Source organism: Artemia sp. Qi Xiang Cuo, chromosome 8 (assembly GCF_049724085.1).
Source record: "Artemia sp. Qi Xiang Cuo chromosome 8, ASM4972408v1, whole genome shotgun sequence".
Classification (NCBI taxonomy): domain Eukaryota; kingdom Metazoa; phylum Arthropoda; class Branchiopoda; order Anostraca; family Artemiidae; genus Artemia; species Artemia sp. Qi Xiang Cuo.
In genome coordinates, this window is record NC_142801.1 from 9,920,483 (window position 1) to 9,933,902 (window position 13,420).

The 13,420-nt window shown below is 31.2% G+C and overlaps 1 protein-coding gene across 3 annotated transcripts in view; it reads left to right on the forward strand.

Moving 5' to 3' along the window:
- Positions 1-13,420, forward strand: part of LOC148949147 (transmembrane protein 62-like) — a 194,378-nt gene that overhangs the window by 111,255 nt on the left and 69,703 nt on the right. The window lies entirely within an intron of this gene.

The following is a 13,420-nucleotide window of genomic DNA, read 5'->3' on the forward strand; positions in this document are numbered from 1 at the left end:
CTACGTATTGCTCAGTTACATTTTCTTGATTTTTCAAAGTTCATTTTGAATTTCTTTCATTGAAATGCAAGAGTTGGAATATTTCAGAAGTGTTTGGTTGTGGTTTACCTTGTCACAGTTACATTTTATTGATTTTTCAATGTTCATTTTGAATTTATTTTGTTGAAATGCGAGAGTTGGACTATTTCAGTAGTGTGTGGTCGTGGTTTACCTAGTCACAGTTACAGTTTCATGATTACTCAAAGCTCATTTTGAATTTCTTTCATTGAAATGCAAGTGTTGGAATATTTCAGTAGTGTTTGGTTGTGGTTTACCTTGTCACAGTTACATTTTCTTGATTTTTCAAAGATCATTTTGAATTTATTTAGTTGAAATGCAAGAGTTGGAGTATTTCAGTAGTGTTTGATTATTGTTTACCTTGTCACAGTTACATTTTCTTGATTTTTCAAAGTACATTTGAATTTCTTTCGTTGAAATTCAAGAGTTGTAATATTTCAGCATCGTTCGGTTGCTGTTTAAATTGTAACATTTAAACTTTAATTATTTTTAATTGTTTATTTTGATTTTCCATTGATGAAATTAAATATTTTGACTATTTCAGTAGCGTTTGGTAGTGGTTTACCTTGTCACAGTTACATTTTCTTGATTTTTCAAAGTTCATTCTGAATTTCTTTCATTGAAATGCAAGAGTTGGTATATTTCAGTAGTGTTTAGTTGTGGTTTACCTTGTCGCAATTACATTTTCTTGATTTTTCAAAGTTCATTTTGAATTTCTTTCGTTGAAATGCAAGAGTTGGAATATTTCAGTAGTGTATGATTATGGTTTACCTTGTCACAGTTACATTTTCTTGATTTTTCAATGTTCATTTTGAATTTCTTTCGTTGAATTGCTAGAGTTGGAATATTTCAGTAGTGTTTGGTTGTGGTTTACCTTGTCACATTTACATTTTCTTTATTTTTCAAAGTTCTTTCTGAATTTCTTTCTCTGAATTGCAAGTGTTGGAATATTTCAGTACTTTTTTGTTTTTGTTTTCCTTGTAAAAGTTACTTTTTTTTGATTTTTCTTTTTTCATTTTCAATTTTTTTCTTTGAAATGCAAGAGTTGGAATATTTCAGTAGTGTTTGGTTATGGTTTACCTTGTCACAGTTACATTTTCTTGATTATTCAATGTTCATTTTGAATTTCTTTCGTTGAAATGCAAGAGTTGGAATATTTCAGTAGTGTTTGGTTGTGGTTTACCTTGTCACAGTTACATTTTCTTGATTTTTCAAAGTTCATTTTGAATTTCTTTCGTTGAAATGCAAGAGTTGGAATATTTCAGTAGTGTTTGGTTGTGGATTACCTTGTCACAGTTACAGTTTCTTGATTTTTAAAAGTTCATTTTGAATTTCATTCGTTGAAATGTAAGAGTTGGAATATTTCAGTAGTGTTTGGTTGTGGTTTACCTTGTCACAGTTACATTTTCATGATTTTTTCAAAGTTCATTTTGAATTTCTTTCGTTGAAATGCAAGAGTTGGAATATTTCAGCAGTGTTTGGTTGTGGTTTACCTTGTCACAGTTGCATTTTCTTGATTTTTCAAAGTTCATTTTGAATTTCTTTCGTTGAAATGCAAGAGTTGGAATATTTCAGTAGTGTTTGGTCGTGGTTTACCTTGTCACAGTTACATTTTCTTGATTTTTCAAAGTTAATTTTGAATTTCTTTTGTTGAAATGCAAGAGTTGGAATATTTCAGTAGCGTTCGGTTGTGGTTTAACTTGTCACAGTTACATTTTCTTGATTTTTCAAATTTCATTTTGAATTTCTTTCGTTGAAATGCAAGAGATGGAATATTTAAGTAGTGTTTGGTTGTGGTATACCTTGTCAAAGTAAGAATTTCTTGATTTTTCAAAGTTAATTTTGAATTTATTTCGTTGAAAAGCAAGAGTTGGAATATTTCAGTAGTGTTTGGCTGTGGTTTACCTTGTCACAGTTACATTTTCTTGATTTTTCAAAGTTCATTTGAATTTCTTTAATTGAAATGCAAGTGGTGGAATATTTCAGTAGTGTTTTGTGATGGTTTACCTTGCAAACGTTATATTTTCTTGATTTTTAAAAGTTCATTTTGAATTTCTTTCGTTGAAATGCAATAGTTGGAATCTTTCAGTAGTGTTTGGTCGTGGTTTACCATGTCAAAGTTACATTTTCGTGATTTTTCAAAGTTCGTTTTGAATTTCAGTCAGTGAAATGCAATAGTTGGAATATTTCAGTAGTATTTGGTTGTGGTGTACCTGGTAACAGTTACATCTTCATGATTTTTCTCAGTTCATTTAGAATTTCTTTAGTTTAAAAGCAAGAATTGTAATATTTCAGTAGTGTTTGCTTATGATTTACCTTTTCACAGTTAAATTTTCTTTATTTTTCAAAGTTCATTTGAATTTCTTCCGTTGAAATGCAAGAGTTGGAATATTTCAGTAGTGTTTGGTTATGGTTTACCTTGTCACAGTTGCATTTTCTTGATTTTTCAAAGCTCATTTCGAATTTCTTTCGTTGAAATGCAAGAGTTGGAATATTTCAGTGGTGTTTGGTTATGGTTTACCTTGTCACAGTTACATTTTCCTGATTTTTCAAAGTTCATTTTGAATTTGTTTTGTTGAAGTGCAAGAGTTGGACTTTTTAAGTAGTGTTTGGTTTTGGTTTACCTTGTCACAGTTACATTTTCTTGATTTTTCAAAGTTCATTTTGAATTGCTTTCCTTGAAAAGCAAGAGTTGGAATATTTCAATAGTGTTTGGTTATGGTTTACCTTGTCACAGTTGCATTTTCATGATTTTGCAAAGTTCATTTTGAATTTCTTTCGTTGAAATGCAAGAGTTGGACTATTTCAGTAGTGGTTGGTTATGGTTTACCTTGTCACAGTTACATTTTATTGATTTTTCAAAGTTCATTTTGAATTTCTTTCGTTGAAATGCATGAGTTGGAATATTTCAGTAGTGTATGGTCGTGGTTTACCTTGTCACAGTTACATTTTCTTGATTTTTCAAATTTCATTTTGTATTTCTTTAATTGAAATTAAAGAGTTTGAATATTTAAGTAGAGTTTGTTTGTTGTTTAAATTGTAAAATTTAAATATTATTGATATTTATATTTTAATTTTTTATTTATTTAGTTTAAAAGAAATATTTTGTCTATTTAAGTATGTTTTGTTTTTGGTTTACATTTTCAAAGTTACATTTTATTTATTTTTCAAAGTTCATTTTGAATTTCTTTCGTTGAAATGCAAGAGTTGGAATATTTCAGTAGTGTTTGGTAGTGGTTTACCTTGTCACAGTTACATTTTCTTGATTTTTCAAAGTTAATTTTTTAATTTATTTCGTTGAATAGCAAGATTTGGAATATTTCAGTCGTGTTTGCTTTTGGGTTACCTTTTCACAGTTACATTTTCATTATTTTTAAATGTTAATTTGAATTTCTTTCGTTGAAATGCAAGAGTTGGAATATTTCAGTAGTGTCTGGTTATGGTTTACCTTGTCACAGTTACATTTTCTTGATTTTTCAAAGTTTATTTTGAATTTCTTTCATTGAAATGCAAGAGTTGGAATATTTCAGAAGTTTTTGGTTGTGGTTTACATTGTAAAAGTTACATTTTCTTGATTTTTCAAATGTATTAAATTATATATTTCTTTGAAAATAAATAGATGGAATATTTAAGTAGTTTTTGTTCGTGGTTTACATTGTCACAGTTACATTTTCATGATTATTCAAAGCTCATTTTGAATTTCTTTCATTGAAATGCAAGAGTTGGACTATTTCAGTAGTGTTTGGTTGTGGTTTACCTTGTCACAGTTACATTTTCTTGATTTTTCAAAGCTCATTTTGAATTTCTTTCGTTGAAATGCAAGAGTTGGAATATTTCAGTAGTGTTTGGTTGTGGTTTACCTTGTCAAAGTTGCATTTTCTTGATTTTTTGAAGTTCATTTGAATTTCTTTCGTTGAAATGCAAGAGTTGGAATATTTAAGCAATGCTTGGTCTTGGTATAACATTTAAAAGTTACCTTATATTTATTTTTAAATGTTCCTTTTTAATATATTTCATTGAAATGCAAGAGTTGGAATATTTCAGTAGTGTTTGGTTGTGGTTTACCTTGTCACAGTTACATTTTCTTGATTTTTCAACGTTCATTTTGATTTTCTTTCATTGAAATGCAAGAGTTGGAATATTTCAGTAGTGTTTGGTTGTGGTTTACCTTGTCACAGTTACATTTTCTTGATTTTTCAAAGTTCATTTTGAATTTCTTTCGTTGAAATGCAAGAGTTGGAATATTTCAGTAGTGTATGATTATGGTATACCTTGTCACAGTTACATTTTCTTGATTTTTCAATGTTCATTTTGAATTTCTTTCGTTGAAATGCTAGAGTTGGAATATTTCAGTAGTGTTTGGTTGTGGTTTACCTTGTCACAGTTACATTTTCTTGATTTTTCAAAGTTCTTTATGAATTTCTTTCATTGAAATGCAAGAGTTGGAATATTTCAGTAGTGTTTGGTTGTGGTTTACCTTGTCACAGTTACATTTTCTTGATTTTTCAAAGTTCATTTTGAATTTCTTTCGTTGAAATGCAAGAGTTGGAATATTTCAGTTGTGTATGGTTATGGTATACCTTGTCACAGTTACATTTTCTTGATTTTTCAATGTTCATTTTGAATTTCTTTCGTTGAAATGCAAGAGTTGGAATATTTCAGTAGTGTTTTTGTGAGGTTTACCTTGTCACAGTTACATTTTCTTGATTTTTAAAGTTAATATTGATTTTATTTAATTGTTTTGTAAGAGTTGTATAATTTCAATAGTGTTTGGTTGTGGTTTACCTTGTCACAGTTAAATTTTCTTGATTTTTCAAAGTTCATTTTGAATTTCATTCTTTGAAATTCAAGAGTTGGAATATTTCAGTAGTGTTTGGTTGTGGTTTACCTTGTCACAGTTACATTTTCATGATTTTTTCAAAGTTCATTTTGAATTTCTTTAGTTGAAATGCAAGAGTTGGAATATTTCAGCAGTGTTTGGTTGTGGTTTACCTTGTCACAGTTGCATTTTCTTGATTTTTCAAAGTTCATTTTGAATTTCTTTCGTTGAAATGCAAGAGTTGGAATATTTCAGTAGTGTATGGTCGTGGTTTACCTTGTCACAGTTACATTTTCTTGATTTTTCAAAGATCATTTTGAATCTCCTTCGTTGAAATGCAAGAGTTTGAATATTTCAGTAGCGTTCGGTTTTGGTTTAACTTGTCACAGTTAAATTTTCTTGATTTTTAAAAGTTAATTTTGAATTTCTTTCGTTGAAATGCAAGAGTTGGAATATTTCAGTATTGTTTGGTTGTGGTTTACCTTGTCAAAGTTAGATTTTCTTGATATTTAATAGTTAATTTTGAATTTCTTTAGTTGAAAAGCAAGAGTTGGAATATTTCAGTAGTGTTTCGTTGTGGTTTACCTTGTCAGAGTTACATTTTCTTGATTTTTCAAAGTTCATTTGAATTTCTTTTATTGAAATGTAAGAGTTTGAATATTTCAGTAGTTTTTGGTTTTTTTTTACCTTTTCACAGTTAAATATTCTTGATTTTTCAAAGTTCATTTCGAATTTCTTTCGTTGAAATGCAATAGTTGGAATATTTCAGTAGTGTTTGGTCGTGGTTTACCTTGTGACAGTTACATTTTCGTGATTTTTCAAAGTTCATTTTGAATTTCTTTCGTTGAAATGCAATAGTTGGAATATTTCAGCAGTGTTTGGTTGTGGTTTACCTTGTCATAGTTACATTTCCATAATTGTTCAATGCTCATTTTGTGTTTCTTTCCATGTATAGCAAGAATTGGAATATTTCAGCGTTTTTTTCACCTGGTTTACCTTGTCACAGTTACATTTTCATGATTTTTCAAAGTTAATTTGAATTTATTTCGTTGAAATTAGAAAGTTGGACTATTTCACTAGTGTTTTGTTCTGGTTTACCTTGTCACAGTTACATTTTCTTGATTTTTCAATCTTCATTTTGAATTTCTTTCGTTGAAATGCAAGAGTTGGAATATTTCAGTGGTGTATGGTTATGGTTTACCTTATCACAGTTACATTTTCTTGATTTTCAAATTCATTTTGAATTTCTACCGTTGAAATGCAAAAGTTGGAATATTTCAGTAGTGTTTGGTTGTGGTTTACCTTGTCACAGTTACATTTTCATGATTTTTCAAAGTTCATTTTGAATTTCTTTCGTTTGAAAAGCAAGAGTTGGAATATTTCAGTAGTGTTTGCTTATGGTTTACCTTGCCACATTTACACACATGTATACACATGTAAACACATGTGCTTATCATGAGTGCTCATGATAAGTTAACCTAACCTTTTCCGGTGAGTATGGTTAGGTTAGACTAGATTAAGTTAGGTTAGATTAGGTTAGGTTAGGTTAGCCGTACTACGCTTCACTTAGGTTAGCTTAGGTTAGGTGAGAGACATGCGAAAAGTTAGGTGTATGATTAGATTAGGTTAGATTAAGTTAGGTTAGGTTAAGTTAGGTTAGACTAGGTTAGCCTACGTACGCGCGTGTACGTAGGCTAACCTATCCTAACCTAACTTGAGCTTTGAAAAATCATGAAAATGTAACTGTGACAAGGTAAACCACAACCAAACACTACTGAAATAGTCCAACTCTTGCATTTCAACGAAAGAAATTCAAAATGAACTTTGAAAAATTAAGAAAATGTAACTGTGACAAGGTAAACCACGACCAAACACTACTGAAATATTCCAACTATTGCATTTCAACGAAAGAAATTCAAAAATAACTTTTAAATATAAATAAAATGTTCATGTTAATATTTAAAACAAAAAAAAAAAATTAATAAATATTACAAATATTGAATTTAAATTAAATAAATTAAAATTAAATTTTAAAAATAATGAAAATGTAACTGTGACAAGGTAAACCACAAGCAAACACTACTGAAATATTCCAACTCTTACTTTTCAACGAAAGAAATTCAAAATGAACTTTGAAAAATCAAGAAAATGTAACTTTGGCAAGGTAAACCATAACCAAACACTACTGAAATATTCCAACTCTTTCATTTCAACGAAAGAAATTCAAAATGAACTTTGAAAAATCAATAAAATGTAACTGTGACAAGGTAAACCACAACCAAACGCTACTGAAATATTCCAACTCTTGCATTTCAACAAAAGAAATTCAAAATGAACTTTGAAAAATCAAGAAAATGTAACTGTGACAAGGTAAACCACGACCAAACACTACTGAAATATTCCAACTCTTGCATTTCAACGAAAGAAAGTCAAAATGAACTTTGAAAAATCTAGAAAATGTAACTGTGACAAGGTAAACCACAACCAAACACTGCTGAAATATTCCAACTCTTGCATTTCAACGAAATAAATTCAAAATTAACTTTTAAAAAATCATTAAAATGTAACTGTGACAAGGTAAACCACAACCAAACACTACTGAAATATTCCAACTCTTGCATTTCAACGAATGAAATTCAAATGAACTTTGAAAAATCAAGAAAATGTAACTGTGACAAGGTAATCCACAACCGAACGCTACTGAAATATTCCAACTCTTGCTTTTCAACGAAAGAAATTCAAAATGAACATTGAAAAATCAAGAAAATGTAATTGCGAAAAGGTAAACCACAACCAAACACTACTGAAATATTCCAACTCTTGCATTTCAATGAAAGAAATTCAGAATGAACTTTGAAAAATCAAGAAAATGTAACTGTGACAAGGTAAAGCACAACCAAACACTACTGAAATATTCCAACTCTTGCATTTCAACGAAAGAAATTCAAAATGAACATTGAAAAATCAAGAAAATGTAACTGTGACAAGGTATACCATAATCCTACACTACTGAAATATTCCAACTCTTGCATTTCAACGAAAGAAATTCAAAATGAACTTTGAAAAATCAAGAAAATGTAATTGCGACATGGTAAACCACAACCAAACACTACTGAAATATTCCAACTCTTGCATTTCAATGAAAGAAATTCAGAATGAACTTTGAAAAATCAAGAAAATGTAACTGTGACAAGGTAAACCACAACCAAAAACTACTGAAATAGACCAACTCTTGAATTACAACGAAAGAAATTAAAAATTAAATTTTAAAAATCAATAAAATGTAACTGTTAAATGTTAAACAATAACAAAACAATAATTAAATATTCAAAAAATTTATTTAAAACTAAATAAATTCAAATGAACTTTGAAAAATAAAGAAAATGTAACTGTGACAAGGTAAACCATAAGCAAACACTACTGAAATACTCCAACTCTTGCATTTCAACTAAAGAAATTCGAAATGAGCTTTGAAAAATCAAGAAAATGTAACTGTGACAAGGTAAACCACAACCAAACACTACTGAAATAGTCCAACGCTTGCATTTCAACGAAAGAAATTCAAAATGAACTTTGAAAAATCACGAGAATGTAACTGTGACAAGGTAAACCACGACCAAACACTACTGAAATATTCCAACTCTTGCATTTCAACGAAAGAAATTCGAAATGAACTTTGAAAAATCAAGAAAATGTAACTGTGACAAGGTAAACCACAACCAAACACTTCTGAAATATTCCAACTCTTGCATTTCAACGAAAGAAATTCGAAATTAAAATTTAAAAATAAAGAGAATGTAAATTTTACAATTTAAACCAAAACCAGACACTACTTAAATATTCAAAAAATTGATTTTAAACTAAAGAAATTCAAATGAACTTTGTAAAAATCAAGAAAATGTAACTGTGACAAGGTAAAACACAAGCAAACACTACTGAAATATTCCAACTCTTGCTTTTCAACGAAAGAAATTAAAAAATTAACTTAGAAAAATCTATAAAATGTATCTGTGACAAGTTAAACCACAAGCAAACACTAGTGAAATATTCCAACTCTTGCATTTCACCGAAAGATATTCAAAATGAACTTTGAAAAATCAAGAAAATGTAACTTTGACAAGGTAAACCACAACCAAACACTACTGAAATATTCCAACTCTTGCATTTCAACGAAAAAAATTCAAAATGTACTTTGAAAATTCAAGAAAATGTATCTGTGACAAGTTAAACCACAACCAAACACTACTGAAATATTCCAACTCTTGCATTTCAATGAAAGAAATTCAAAATGAACTATGAAATATCAAGAAAATGAAACTGTGACAAGGTAAACCACGACCAAACACAACTGAAATATTCCAACTCATGCTTTTCAACGAAAGAAATTCAAAATGAACTTTGAAAAATCAAGAAAATGTAACTGTGACAAGGTAAACCATAAACAAACACTACTGAAATATTCCAACTCTTGCATTTCAACTAAAGCAATTCAAAATGAACTTTGAAAAATAAAGAAAATTTAACTGTTACACGGTAAACAAAAAACAAACACTACTTAAATATTCCAACTCTTGCTTTTCATCGAAAGTACTTCAAAATGAACTTTGAAAAATCAAGAAAATGTAACTGTGACAAGGTAAACCACAACCAAACACTACTGAAATAGTCCAACTCCGGCACTTCAACGAAAGAAATTCAAAATGAACTTTGAAAAATCAAGAAAATGTAACTGTGACAAGTTAAACCATAACCAAACACCACTGAAATATTCCAACTCTTGCATTTCAACGAAAGAAATTCGAAATGAACTTTGAAAAATCAAGAAAATGTAACTGTGACAAGGTAAACCACAACCAAACATTATTGAAATATTCCAACTCTTGCATTTCAATGAAATAAATTCAAATGAACTTTGAAAAACCATGAAAATGTAACTGTGACAAGTTAAACCATGAGCAAAAACTACTGAAATATTCCAATTCTTGATTTGCAACGAAAGAATTTCAAAATGAGATGTGAACAATCAAGGAAATGTACCTATGACAAGGTAAACCACAACCAAACACTACTGAAATATTCCAACTATTGCATTTCAACGACAGAAATTAAAAATTAAATTTGAAAAATAAAGAAAATGTAACTTTGAAAATGTAAACCACAACCAAACACTACTTAAATATTCCAACTATTGCATTTCAACGAAAGAAATTCAAAATTAACTTTGAAAAATCAAGAAAATTTAACTGTGACAAGTTAAACCACAACCAAACACTTCTGAAATAGTCCAACTCTTGCATTTAAAGTAAATAAATAAAAATTTTAATTTTAAAATAAATAAAATTTAAAAGTGTAAAGTAAAAACAAATAACAACAATACTTAAAAAGTAAAAATCTTTCTTTTCAACTAAAGAAATTCAAAATGAACTTTGAAAAATCAAGAAAATGTAACTTTGACAAGTTAAACCACAACCAAACACTACTGAAATATTCCAACTCTTGCATTTCAACGAAAGAAATTCAAATGAGCGATGAAAAATCACGAGAAAGAACCTTTGATATTGTAAACCACAACCAAACAATATACCAACTCTTGCATTTCAACAAAACAAATTCAAATGAACTTTGAAAAATCTTGAAAATTTAACTTTGACAAGTTAAATAACGACCAAACACTGCTGAAATTTTCCGACTCCTGCATTTCAACGAAAGACATTAAAAATGAACTTTGAAAAAATCATGAAAATGTAACTGTGACAAGGTAAACCACAACCAAACACTACTGAAATATTCCAACTCTTGCATTTCAACGAATGAAATTCAAAATGAACTTTGAAAAATCAAGAAAATGTAACTGTGACAAGGTAATCCACAACCAAACACTACTGAAATATTCCAACTCTTACATTTCAACGAAATAAATTCAAAATAAACTTTGAAAAATCAAGAAAATGTAACTGTGACACGGTAAACCACAATCAAACACTATTGAAATATTCCAACTCTTGCATTTCAACGAAAGAAATTCAAAATGAACTTTGAAAAATCAAGAAACTGTAACTGTGACAAGGTAAACCATAACCAAACACTACTGAAATATTCCAACTCTTGCATTTCAAGGAAAGAACTTCAAAATGAACTTTGAAAAATCAAGAAAATATAACTGTGACAAGGTAAACCACAACCAAACACTACTTAAATATTCCAACTCTTGCATTTCAATGAAAGAAATTCAGAATGAACTTTGAAAAATCAAGAAAATGTAACTGTGACAAGGTAAACCACAACCAAACACTACTGAAAAATACCAACTATAGCATTTCAATAAAAGAAATTCAAAATGAACTTTGAAAAATCATGAAAATGTAACTTTGATAAGGTAAACCACAACCAAACACTACTGAAATATTCCAACTCTTGAATTTCAACGAAAGAAGTTCAAATGAACTTTGAAAAATCATGAAAATGTAACTATGACAAGGTAAACCACAACCAAACACTGCTGAAATATTCCAACTCTTGAATTTCAACGAAAGAAATTAAAAATGAACTTTTAAAATCAAGAAAATCTAACTGTGACAAGGTCAACCACAACCAAACACTACTGAAATATTCCAACTCTTGCATTTCAACGAAAGAAATTCAAAATGAACTTTGAAAAATCAAGAAAATGTAACTGTGACAAGGTAAACCACAACCAAACACTTCTGAAATATTCCAACTCTTGCATTTAAAAGAAAGAAATTCAAAATTAACATTGAAAAATCAAGAAAATGTAACTGTGACAAGGTAAACCACAACCAAACACCACTGAAATATTCCAACTCTTGCATTTCAACGAAAGAAATTCAAAATGAACTTTGAAAAATCAGACCTTTGGAGGGGGGAGGGGGTCGTTCTATGTCTCAATGCACAAAAAATATAAAAAATGGGGGAGGGGAGGAGGAGGGGAGAGGAGGAGGAGGGAGGAGATGGAGGGAGAGGGGCCCCTTTGGGGGGCCAAAGGGGGGAGGGGCCCTTTGGGCCCGGGGGGGGGGGGTCTGGGGAAACTTTGAGGGCCGGGGGCCCTTTGGGAGCCCAGTGGAGCTTTGAGGACCGGTGGAAGGCCTTTGGGGTCGGGGGGGCCGGTTGGGGGTCGGGGGGCCCTTGGAGGCCCTGGGGTGGGCGTTGGTGGTTGGGCGGTGGGCGTTTGGGGGGCTGGGGTTCTTGGGGTGGTTGGGGGACCTTTGAGTACCGGGGGCTTCCTTCGGGGTTGGGTAGGGGGATCGGAACCCCTTGGGGTTGGGGTAGAGGACCTCACAACACTGTTCAAATGAAACTTGTGTATTATAACGACCACAGAGTTTCACCCTCAAATCCTCTTCCAAAATCTCTTCAAAAATCATCTTTTAAAATGTCTAACTGTTTCGCCGAAATAGTTCCATAACCTGTCTAAAACAGTTTCGCCCAAATAATCCCTAAACGTAATTCAGCGTGTTCATTTTGTTTTTGGCATCTCTGCGCTAATGCATTTCAAATTAATAAGAAACCTGATTCCCGCGCTAAAACAATTCATCGCTAAGATGTTTCTTGGAGAATTGTTTCCATGGCCTTTGGTTATTAATATCCTTTGGAGTTCGACCAAAAGAGTTGTTTCCGAGGCAAAGACATTAATGACTTGGATCTATTCCTGGAGAATCGTTTCTATGCGAAAATTTTTAAAGTCTGACAGATGATGTCATTGGTTGATTGATCTGTCAAGAAAGGGGAATTAATTTGTTGTTTCTAAGGGGAATTATTGATTCACGATAGGTGAATTGAGGTCGACAGCACAGGTGTTCCAAATTCCCAATCGCTTTAATTAACCACGTGTTCTCCCTAATGACCCTATGCACATGGCCAAAACAACAACCACAACAACATCGACCTTGACATTCGCTGAGAGCGTGCACGTACAACAACAACAACATCGACCTTGGAAATTTAGGTCATTGACCCCATTAACCACGTGTTCTCCCTAGGGAGGCTATGCCCTTATTAGGGTTGCAAAAAAGTTATAGGTGGCAGCAGGGGTGAGGGATCGGAGTCAATAAGGCCCTTCTACTTACACCCTGGGCAAACCGAACCTAAGGAGAAAATATTTAAAAAAAATTCAGCTACATTGATTCTAGGCACCCCAAACTGGGCCAGAAATGGGTCTTCTCCATTCGTTACGAAACATCTAGTGTTAGTAGAATGAACCGACAGGGACTTATTGAGGACATCCCATTTTGGAATTTTTTTTGCAGATCTGCCTGAAAATTTCAGGGCATTTAGACAGGGTCAAGGGAACCTTTATTAAGACAAAAAAGTAAATAAATAAAGAAACAAATGTCGTGGATTGATTCTTGACGTCTGATTCTTTTTTTGAAGACAACAAAACATAAATCTTTTTTAAATGACCTTGACTTGTATTTAATTAAACAAACAGTTAGGATAAAATAGAACATGAACAGATTCTTTTACTAAAATGGTGGATTAAGGTACGTGTATACTCAAGGGTGTCTAAAAGAGGGGGCAGGATGGTGT